A 10,881-nucleotide genomic window follows, 5' to 3' on the forward strand; every position below is an offset into this window, starting at 1 on the left:
CCCCCCCCCAACACCTCTTAAATCCCAACCATTCATTTTATTAAATTCAATGGTCCATATCTCTCCCCACCATCATATTTAAACCTAATTATAAGAAAAAAAATCTAACCCTAAAGCAAACACAAAAACAGCCACACACCCCTCCTCTTGTCACAACCCTAAACCCAACCCGGTCGTGATGGCGCCTATCATGAAGACAAGGCCAGCCGACTCACTTCCAATTCACTTTAAACAATTAAAATAATAACTACTAAGTCTTTAATAAGAAATAAAATCCCAAAATAGGCATTTAACAGTATAGTTTGCGGAAATAAAAGCCAACACAGCCCGATATCGGGGTGTCACCAGTCATGAGCATCTAAAATAATACTACTAGTCTGAAAGTCTACTCCACTACTAAATAACTGAATCAGAAAAGAAATAAGATAGAGGGAGGTTGCACTGGGCTGCGAATCGCCAAGCAGCTACCTAGTAAACCTCCGAAGATCTGCTGGAACTGTCAACCCTCAGTAGCAGGACCTGTAGCGCACGAATCTGCACACAGAGGTGCATGGAGTAAAGTAAGTACTTCCAACTCAGTGAGTAATAAGAATAAATGAAGACTGAACGATATAAAATCACGTTAAACACAACATTTAGCTATCAGAGGCATAACAAAATCAGTAACACAATTTAACAATGAAATCTCATAAAAAAACCTTTTTAAGCAGTCAACAATAGATAGGAAAAACATTAAGGAATGGTAAACACATAAGAACTGCCCCTCGGGCACAATAACATCAAATCGGCCCCTCGGGCAATATCACAGAAAAATACCAGCCCCTCGGGCTATATCTCATGTCACAATGAGTACCCGCGCTCACTGGGGGTGTGCAGACTCCTGGAGGGGCCCCTTACGGCCCAAGTGCAATATCAAGCCATCTCGTGGCATCATAAATAGGCTCTCGGCCTCATATCAATATCAAGCCACCTCGTGGTGTACAATCTCAGGCCCTCGGCCTCATTATCATAATTAGCGTATCACTGCTGCGGCGTGCAGCCCGACCCAAAAGTATCCTCACAATGCAGGCCCTCGGCCTTACTCAGTCAGAATCTCATAAGCCCTTCGGGCAATAGTAAAAATATGCAGCTCAGCTCAAAATATCTTTAAAAACATCATTTAAGGTTTCTAAAACAGATTAACATAGCTGAGTTTGGAAAACATTGAAAGATTTGGCATGACTGAGCACAAGTATGAAATCAAACAGCGAGGAAAATATCGTTAACGATCCCCTAAGGGTTCAAACAGTAGGCAGGAAGCCCAAATATGGCATTTAGCCCAAAGTATAATAATATCAAACAATTAGCTACCAAATATACAGAAAAATAGTCATTCGGGATGGACTAAGTCACAATCCCCAATGGTGCACGACCCCACGCTCGTCATCTAGCATGTGCGTCACCTCAACACATCCGAACGTTGTGTAATCCGGGGTTTCATACCCTCAGAACAACATTTAAAATCATTACTCACCTCGAACTAGCCCGAAAAGCTACTCTGCAACACGCTTGCCTCTCGAACCAACTTTCGAGTGCTCTAAATCTAGCAAGTTCAGATTTTTATCATCAAATTATGCTAAACGAATGAATTCCAATTGAAAAATATCGATTTTAAGCACGAAACCCGAAATCAGTCAAAACCCGACCCTCGGGCCTGCATCCCGGAATTGGACAAACTTCATACCAAAATATTCTTCATCATCTCACGAGTCCGTACATATAAAGAACTCGAAAATCGGAGTTCGTTTGACCCCTCAAATCATCCTAGAAGGTCTCGTAATCTCAATCCCTAACTCCACATTTTTTACTGATTTTCATGAATTAAACACTGATATTTTGTTCCTTAATCACAAATAATCGAGTTTTAGGGTCCAAAATCCTTACCTTAATGAAGAACAATGATTTCCTCTCTTCAAAATCGCTTCAAAGCTCTTTTCCCGTTCAAAAATGGTGTAAAAGGGTTTAATGGTCGCGGAGGGTTTATTTAAATACTGCTCATGCGTTTTACTGTTCACCCGAGTACTGTTCACCCGAGTTACTGTTCACCCGAGTTACTGTTCATCCGAGTTACTGTTCATGCTGCTGTGAAAAAATGCAGCAGCTTTTCTTCTAGTCTAAATTGATCCGTTAACCTTTCAAGATCCACTCGGGGCCCTCGGAAATCTCAACAAATATACCAATACGTCTCATACCATCATTCGAACTTAGTTGATCCTTCAAAACACCAAAAACAACATCAAAACACCAAAATCACATCAAATTCAAGCCTATGAACTTTGAAATTCCTGAATTCCACCAATGACGCTGAAACTATCCAAAACAACTGTGATTGACCTGAAATTTGGCAGACATATCCAAAATGACATTACAAACCTGTTCCAACAATGGGAATTTCATTCCAACCCTGATAGCCTATTTTCCACTGCCGACCGGAAATTGCCAAAAACTAACTTTCGCCAATTCAAGCCTAATTCTACACCGGACATCACAAAAATATTCCGGACACACTCCTAAGTCCCAAATCTCCTAAAAAAGCTATACGAGCGACAAAATCCGCATTTCGAGGTCGTTTACCAATAAGTCAACTCTCGGTTGACTTTTCTAACTCTAAAGCTACTTTTAGAGACTAAGTGTCTCAAACCTTACCAAAACCATTCCGGATTTGATCCGACCAACCCGATACCACATAATACGGATAACAAAGCATAAAGAAGCAGAAATGGGAAAAAATGGAGCGGTAACTCATGAGACGACTGGTAGGGTCGTCACACCTCTCCACCTCGGCTGCGAGCAACTCGACCCAAATTCGCCGGAAAACTCAGAAAAACCGATGAGTCCACTAATCCACGTAAGCCCTAACCCTCTATGGTCCCCCCTCTCTCACCTCCACGTTGCCCTAACCATAACAAACTCTGACAAATCGAATCTTCCTCCTCCATCACGCTGTAATGTTCGAAGATTCCTAAGTCACTAATTAGGAAAGTAACCCTTATTATCTTGAAGACTTGGGCTAGATAAGGAATGGGCTCAACTGATGGCTTCAGCTGATTAATAATGAACTCCATCTTATCAACTAATTGGGCCCAATACCATTTAACAATAAATACCAGCAAAAGGAGCTAAGGACCCAAGCATTATACGATATAATTCTGTTACAATCCCAATTGCCTATCCTTCTCTCTACTTTCTCTCTCTAAAATTCCTAACCAACTTCTCTTCTTCTTCTTCTTCTCTTTCAGGTACTATTGTTCAGTAGCTATGGTGGACTATTGTACTTAGTTTGGTAGATTCATTATAATATCAATTCTTGACAGTTATCAATAAAGCTTGGGTTCCTCATTGTTCATTTTTTCATTTCTGTTCATTTTTGAAAAATAATTACTAGTCTATTACAAGTTGGTATCAGAGCAAGTCCTGGCACCATGGCAGCACCAGAAACCAAATCCAAAGTTACAGAAGAAAGCGTCAAAAATTGGAGAATCAATTACAAAATTACACGGCAGAAACTAGTAAAAAGCTAAAGTCAAATGACTCTAAAATGGATGAACTGTATCACAAATTCTATCTCTTGATGGACAAATTCTTCGCATGCAAGGATGGAATTTTGGGAAGTGCTCCAAGAGCTACTCATACAGTAGAAGGATCTGGTAGTAGAGGAAGAATGATAGAGAATCATGAGATTCCTATGGGGCGATTCCACTCGAGCAATTCCAACTTCAAAGTCGACTGTCCTTACTTCGAAGAAGGAGATCCAAAAACTTGGCTGCGAAAATGCGAAAGGTATTTTCATTACAATCATATAATTGATCCACAACATAAACTTGAGACTGCTGTACTGCATTTGAATGGTAGAGCAGAGGCATGGTATTTTTCTTATCAATTGAGTAAGGGTATTGTTAGATGGGTTGAATTTGTGGAGGAAATCTGTAAAAGATTCAGTGATGCTGATAATATCAACCTAAATCTGTTAGGAAGGTTTAAGAGGGTGGAGCAAAATGGATCAGTTAATGAATATTTGGAGAGGTTTGAAGATTTGAAGGCATTGATGTTGATTAAACATCCAACCATACGTGAAGAGTTTTTTCTGGGATTTTTTATAGAAGGACTTAAGGAAGAGATTAGGCATACTGTTAAAATGCTTGATCCCTATTCATTAAGTCATGCAGTAAAAAAAGCTAGACACAAGGAAGAATTAATGGAGTCAGTGAATAAGAAGAAAGGGTATGAGGGAAGACAGAACCCTCAGCCAAGTACTCATGTTAATACTTCAGGGAGCAAACCTTCTAGCTATGTACAAAAGGAGAATAACCAACAAACTTCAATCTCAGGGACTAAACTCTTTGAAGCTAGAAAAGCCAGGGGGAATACTATAAGTGTGGGGAAAGATACTTCCCTAGGCATGTGTGTAAGAATAAACAACTCAATACACTATTAGGAACAACTGAACAAGAGCAGTTGGAGGTAGAAGATCAGATGGAGAATGATATAGTTCCTGTTGAGAATTCAGAAGCTATCATAGATGAGACAATTAGTCTCAATGCATTGTCAGGGACTATTACTTCTACAACTATCAAACTGAAGGGAGTATATTGGAAACAAGTATTGATGATCCTATCAGACAGTGGCAGCACTCACAGCTTCTTAGCTAGTAGCACTGCCAAGAAACTAGGATATGCAATCCAAGAAGCTGTACCAATGAGGGTAGCTGTGGCAAATGGAGGGCATCTGATGAGTTACCACTCTTGCCCTCAATTCAAGTGGAAAACTCAGGGTATTGAATTTGAACATAAACTGAGGTTATTAGATATTGGGGGTTGTGATGTAGTCTTGGGAGTGGATTGGATGATAAAACACAATCCAATCCTGTTTGACTTTATTGCATATAGACTACAAGTGAGTAACAACAACAACAACAACAACAACAACAACAACAACAACAACTACCCAGTAAAATCTCAAAGTGGGGTCTGGGAGGGTAATGTGTATGCAGACCTTACCCCTATCCCCATAGGGAAAAGAGGCTGTTTCCGATAGACCCTCGGCTCAGAAAGAAAAAAAAAGAAAAAAAAAAGACTACAAGTGAGTGTGAAAGGGAAAAGGTAGATTTGAAGGGATACTCTGAGGAAGGCAAACTACAGAGTATGATAGCCACTGGGGTGAAACAATTGTTGAAGAAAGGACAGGTGCTGTGGGCACATTGTTCACTATTAATGTACAAACCACAGAACTACCAAGTAGCATACCTGACAAGATTCAAGACATTATAGCTGAGTTCCCAGGAGTGTTTGCCGAACCAAAGTGCCTGCCACCAAGAAGGACTCATGATCATCAAATCCCACTGAAACCTGAAGCAGTACCAATCAGTATCAGACCATACAGGTACAATTATTTTCAGAAGAATGAGATAGAAAAGCAAGTTAGTGAAATGCTTAATAATGGGACTATACAACCTAGCCATTCCCCATTCTCTTCCCCCGTATTGTTAGTTAAGAAAAAAGATGGAAGTTAGAGATTTTGCATTGATTATAGGGAATTAAACAATATGAAAATTAAGGATAAGTTTCCAATTCCCTTGGTAGATGATCTTATGGATGAGCTTAATGGTTCTTGCATTTATTCAAAAATTAACTTGAGAGCTGGTTATCACCAAATAAGAATGAAGGAAGGGGTCATCTACAAAACTGCCTTTAGAACACATCTAGGGCACTATGAATTTAGGGTCATGCCCTTTGGCTTGGCCAATGCCCCAACCACTTTTCAAAGCCTCATGAATCAGGTGTTTAAACTTTTTTTAAGGAAGTTTGTATTGGTGTTTTTTGATGATATTCTAGTTTACAATTCTTCAAGGGAGACTCATGTATTACATCTCAGATAAGTACTAGAGATCCTACAGAAGGAGTAGCTTTATGCAAAGATGTCTAAATGTGCTTTTGGACCGTATAAGGTGGAATACTTGGGACACAATATCTCAGGCAAAGGGATTTCTACTGACCCTGCTAAAATTGAAGCAATGGTAAATTGGTCTGTACCTAAATCTGTGAAGGCCTTAAGGGGATTCCTAGGATTGACTGGCTACTATAGGAGATTTGTTAGATCTTATGGAATTATAAGCACACCATTAACTAATCTGCTTAAGAAGAATGCCTTTTAGTGGAATGAAGAAGCAGAATCAGCCTTTCAACAATTAAAGACAACTATGTCAACAGTACCAGTGCTTGGTTTGGCTGATTTCACCAAGCCTTTTGTGATAGAAACTGATGCATGTGCTACTGGAATGGGTGCTGTATTGATGCAGGGAGGCAGACCTATAGCTTTTTTCAGCAAAGCACTAGCACTCAAGCATAGGGGGTTGTCTACTTATGAAAAAGAGTATATGGCAGTTCTATCAGTTGTAGATAGGTGGAGGCATTACTTACAAGTGGGGCACTTTGTTGTTAAGACTGGTCATCAAAGCTTGAAATACCTACTAGAGCAAAAGGTAACTACAGCCTTACAACAGAAAGGGTTAACCAACCTTATGGGCTTTGACTATGAGGTCCAATATAAGAAGGGCAGTGAGAACAGGGTGGCAGATGCTCTCTCAAGGAGACAGGAAGATGAATCTACTCTATTATCCATATCCAGCCCACATGCTACTTGGCTGTAGGATATTGTTGATAGTTATGAAGGGGATCCTATAGCATTACAACTACTGAGTGAGTTAACCATCAATCCTTACAGCAAGGAGGACTATACTTTACACCAGGGAGTCATCAGATACAAACCGAAGATCTATGTGGGGAAGGGTACTGATCTAAGGGAAAAGATTCTACAAACTATGCATCATTCTGCTATTGGTGGACACCTAGAGCAGCATGATACTTACAAAAGATTACAACTTCTATTTCATTGGCCAAATATGAAAAAAGAAGTGTGTAAATGGGTGGAGGAGTGTGATTTTTGTCAACGAGTTAAATCTGAAAATGTCCACTCACCAGGCTTGCTTCAGCCACTGACAATTCCAGGCCAGGCATGGCAGGACATATCCATGGATTTTGTGGAAGGATTACCAAATTCTGGGGGTAAAAATACAGTGTTAGTGGTGATTAATAGGTTCACCAAGTATGGTCATTTCTTGGCCATTAAACACCCATTTTCAGCTCAAGAGGTTGTAGATCTTTTTCTCAAGGAAGTCTATACATTACATGGGTTACCTAAAACAATAGTGTCTGATAGGGATCCTATATTCACTAGCCATTTCTGGCAGCATCTTTTCAAGACTATGGGCACAAAATTGAACATGAGCACATCCTATCATCCATAGTCAGATGGGTAGACTGAAAGGCTAAACAGGTGCATGGAAACTTATCTATGAGCAATGGTATTTGATAACCCCAAGCTATGGACCAAGTGGCTTCATTTGGTGGAATGGTGGTATAACACCAACTACCATAGTGCACTGAAAATCACTCCCTTTCATGGTTATCCACCTCTACAATTACCTAGAGGATCCTTGCCTAACACAGGCCAATCACCAGCAGGAGTGAGCGTGGCTCAGCGTCAACACATGCTACAAACACTGAAGGACAACACAAGCACAGGCTCGCATGAAGTTCTACGCAGATAGACTGAGATCAGAAAGAATACTAGAAGTAGGGGATCAAGTTTACCTAAAGCTACAGCCTTATCGTCAATCCTCTATAGATGTGCGCAGAAATGTAAAATTGTGTGCCAAATACTATGGTCCATATAAGATTGAATAGAAAATAGGATCTATAGCTTATCGATTGCAGCTTCAACCTGGGTCGCAAATACACCAGTATTTCATGTCTCGCAGCCGAAATGTCGCATAGGCCCCACCATCGTCCCAACACAACAACCTCCCCTCTGCGATATGGAAGGAAAAGTCTTTATTCAACCAGTCGCCATTCTTCAAAGAAAAATGATAAGGGTCAACAATGGAGTTGGGGTAAAAGTATTGGTTTAGTGGGCTAACCTGAGTGAAAAGGAAACTTCTTGGGAAGATTGGAGCTACATCAAGCACCGATTTCCAGAGTTTGTGGCTCAACTAGGACCTTGAGGACAAGGTCTTTCTTGAAGGAGACAGAGATGTAATGTTCGGAGATTCCTAAGTCACTAATTAGGAAAGTAACCCTTCTTATCTTGAAGACTTGGGCTAGATAAGGAATGGGCTCAGCTGATGGGCTTCAGCTGATTAATAATGAACTCCATCTTATCAACTAATTGGGCCCAATACCATTCAACAATAAATACCAGCAAAAGGAGCTGATGACCCAAGCATTATACGGTACAATTCTGTTACAATCCCAACTGCCTATCCTTCTCTCTACTTTCTCTCTCTAAAATTCCTAACCAACTTCTCTTCTTCTTCTTCTTCTTCTCTTTAAGGTACTATTGTTCAGTAGCTATGGTGGACTATTGTATTTAGTTTGGTAGATTCATTGTAATATCAATTCTTGACAGTTGATCAATAAAGCTTGGGTTCCTCATTGTTCATTTCTTCATTTCTGTTCATTTTTGAAAGATAATTACTAGTCTATTATACACACACTTTGTTTTCTTTGGATGAATCTCGGATAAAAATGGGAGCGGTTGGATGAGAGTAAAATCAGATCCATGCCTTCCATTTGTCCCGAATTTGTCCTATATAGGAGATTTTCGATAATTTTCGAGATTTCTTGGAGGGCAAGGGGCAAGAAGGTTCGAGAAGGGGTTATATAAGGGTGGTTTTCACATTTTGAGGGGGAAAAATTCGAAGAGGAGGGAGAGGCAGAAAGGTTTCAAAGTTTGGGGAGATATTTTTTGCTTTTCAATTTTCTCATTCGATTTTCTGTTTGCCTTCATATTTTGAGAAAAAAAAAATATATAAAGGAGATAATGTTTTTGTTTTGAAGTAGTTAGGATTTGACTTTCAAAAGAAAAATATACAAAATATTTCTGTTTCTTCTCTTCAATTTCGGATCTTTGGTTTTCAATGGAGTTCGATTGAGGCTGAGTTGTGTGAGATCCGTTTGGAGCTGACGAGCGCGAGGTTCCATTTGATATTTAAGTTCGTGATTATTATCCGAATTTGCTGCTAATTTCTCGGACAGATTACGTGGATTTGGAGTTTGTATCTATTGATTCTCAAAACCTTAAAAGGATTTTTGGCTCAACAGGTTCCACTCAGCTCTTTCTCTTCTTGTTATTTTTTATTTGGAGTTTGTTTGTCTACATATATGAAGCCTACACACTTGAAGCTTTCAAATACATTCTTTTTGTTTTATTTCAGTTGTGATAATATAATATTAAATTAGTAAAATTTTGGCAGTGTGTTAATAAAATAAAAATATACATGTCTTCGGTCTAATGTTTGCAACCTTCAGTTACTATTCGCTCTTTCGATTCTATCTTTATTTAGTGGATTAAATTTGTTAACTTTCTTCTTCCTTAGTTAAAGTCTCCTACCAATTTTTCATATGAAGTCCAATTTTAATTTGGACGGCAGCGGTTTCGTGAGCTTGAGTGATTTTGATAGGGAAGTAACAGTACGTAATTAATTTAAGAAGAGAATATAATTTCTTAAATTAGAGTTGCTGTGAGTTAGAAAATCTGAAATATCAAAGAAACTACCAAAAATGGATAGGCTTAGATATCTATTAACATTTTCTTTAATAGCTTGGTTTAGTCATCATTATTTATGTTTTGTTTAGTGTCTTTATAGTTTTGGTTATTTGCCTATTTAGTTCCCTTGAATGGTTGTAGTGCTTGTTTGATGGAATGTTTAATTCTATTTCTTTGTTCGTTCTGTTTGATCATTGTTTATGACCGCACAATTCAGGCAATGGGGTTTGGATATTAACAATGAAAAGCTCAGTTTATTATGTTAATTATTTTACTTTATTATTTTAACGATATGAGCATGCTAGGCCGTCAATTCTTGGGTAGGCTGCTCACGTCCAAATGCACGCCTCTAACGAGTATGATACGGTCATTTGCAATAATAAAACCCAACAAGAAGTCGGGATCGAATCCACAGAGAGCTAAGATGGGAGTTATTAGTATATATTTGCAGTGAATACGTGAAGTATCTAGATTGCATTTTCACAAATAGTGTATTGTTTTTACTTCTAAAATTAACTAAGGATTGCAAATCTGAAGGTATAAAACTAGAGATGATTGTTTTTTTAATGTTTTTTAGAGATATAAAAAGGCCTAAGGCTATGACACTACACTACGTTGCCCATTCAACACCTCTCGGTCAGAGGGTGGTTTTGCCCAATTTAGCTTTCTCAAGTCTCAATGTGTATCTACCAAAACGGTTGGTAATAGCTTAAGTCGGATTGTTACTATCATTAGTATGAACTCTTTAATTGGGTTAATCAATCTCTCAATTGACCGAGTTCCTTGTTAGCAAAGTTAACCTAGACTAGGTCTCTCTTTCTCAAGAAGAGACTAAGTCAAATAGACATGAATCAATATTTGCAATAATTAATTCCACTATTGAAGCATGAACCTAGCTAAATAACAAACATTCATTCATAAATAAGCATAAAATTAATCACCCATAAGGCTTACACACTAGGGTTGGGTCACAACCCTAGTAAAAATTTAGCTACTCATAGTGGGTGTAGCAGAAAATAAAGAAGAAGAGATAATAAAACTCATATTGAAAGATTAAAATATAGAAATCCAATGTTACATCACCAAAATAAGCTAAAGTTGCCTGAGAAGCAAAGAGAAACGGCTACAACACTTTTTAAATTCAAAACTTGACCTAAAAGGTGAAATTATTCTATTTATACAAAGCTGGAATTTTCGGATAAAAATGCCCTTTCTGAGGTTCTACGACCGCACAATTCC

This window comes from Nicotiana attenuata, unplaced genomic scaffold (genome assembly GCF_001879085.1).
Source record: "Nicotiana attenuata strain UT unplaced genomic scaffold, NIATTr2, whole genome shotgun sequence".
Taxonomy (NCBI): Eukaryota; Viridiplantae; Streptophyta; class Magnoliopsida; order Solanales; family Solanaceae; genus Nicotiana; species Nicotiana attenuata.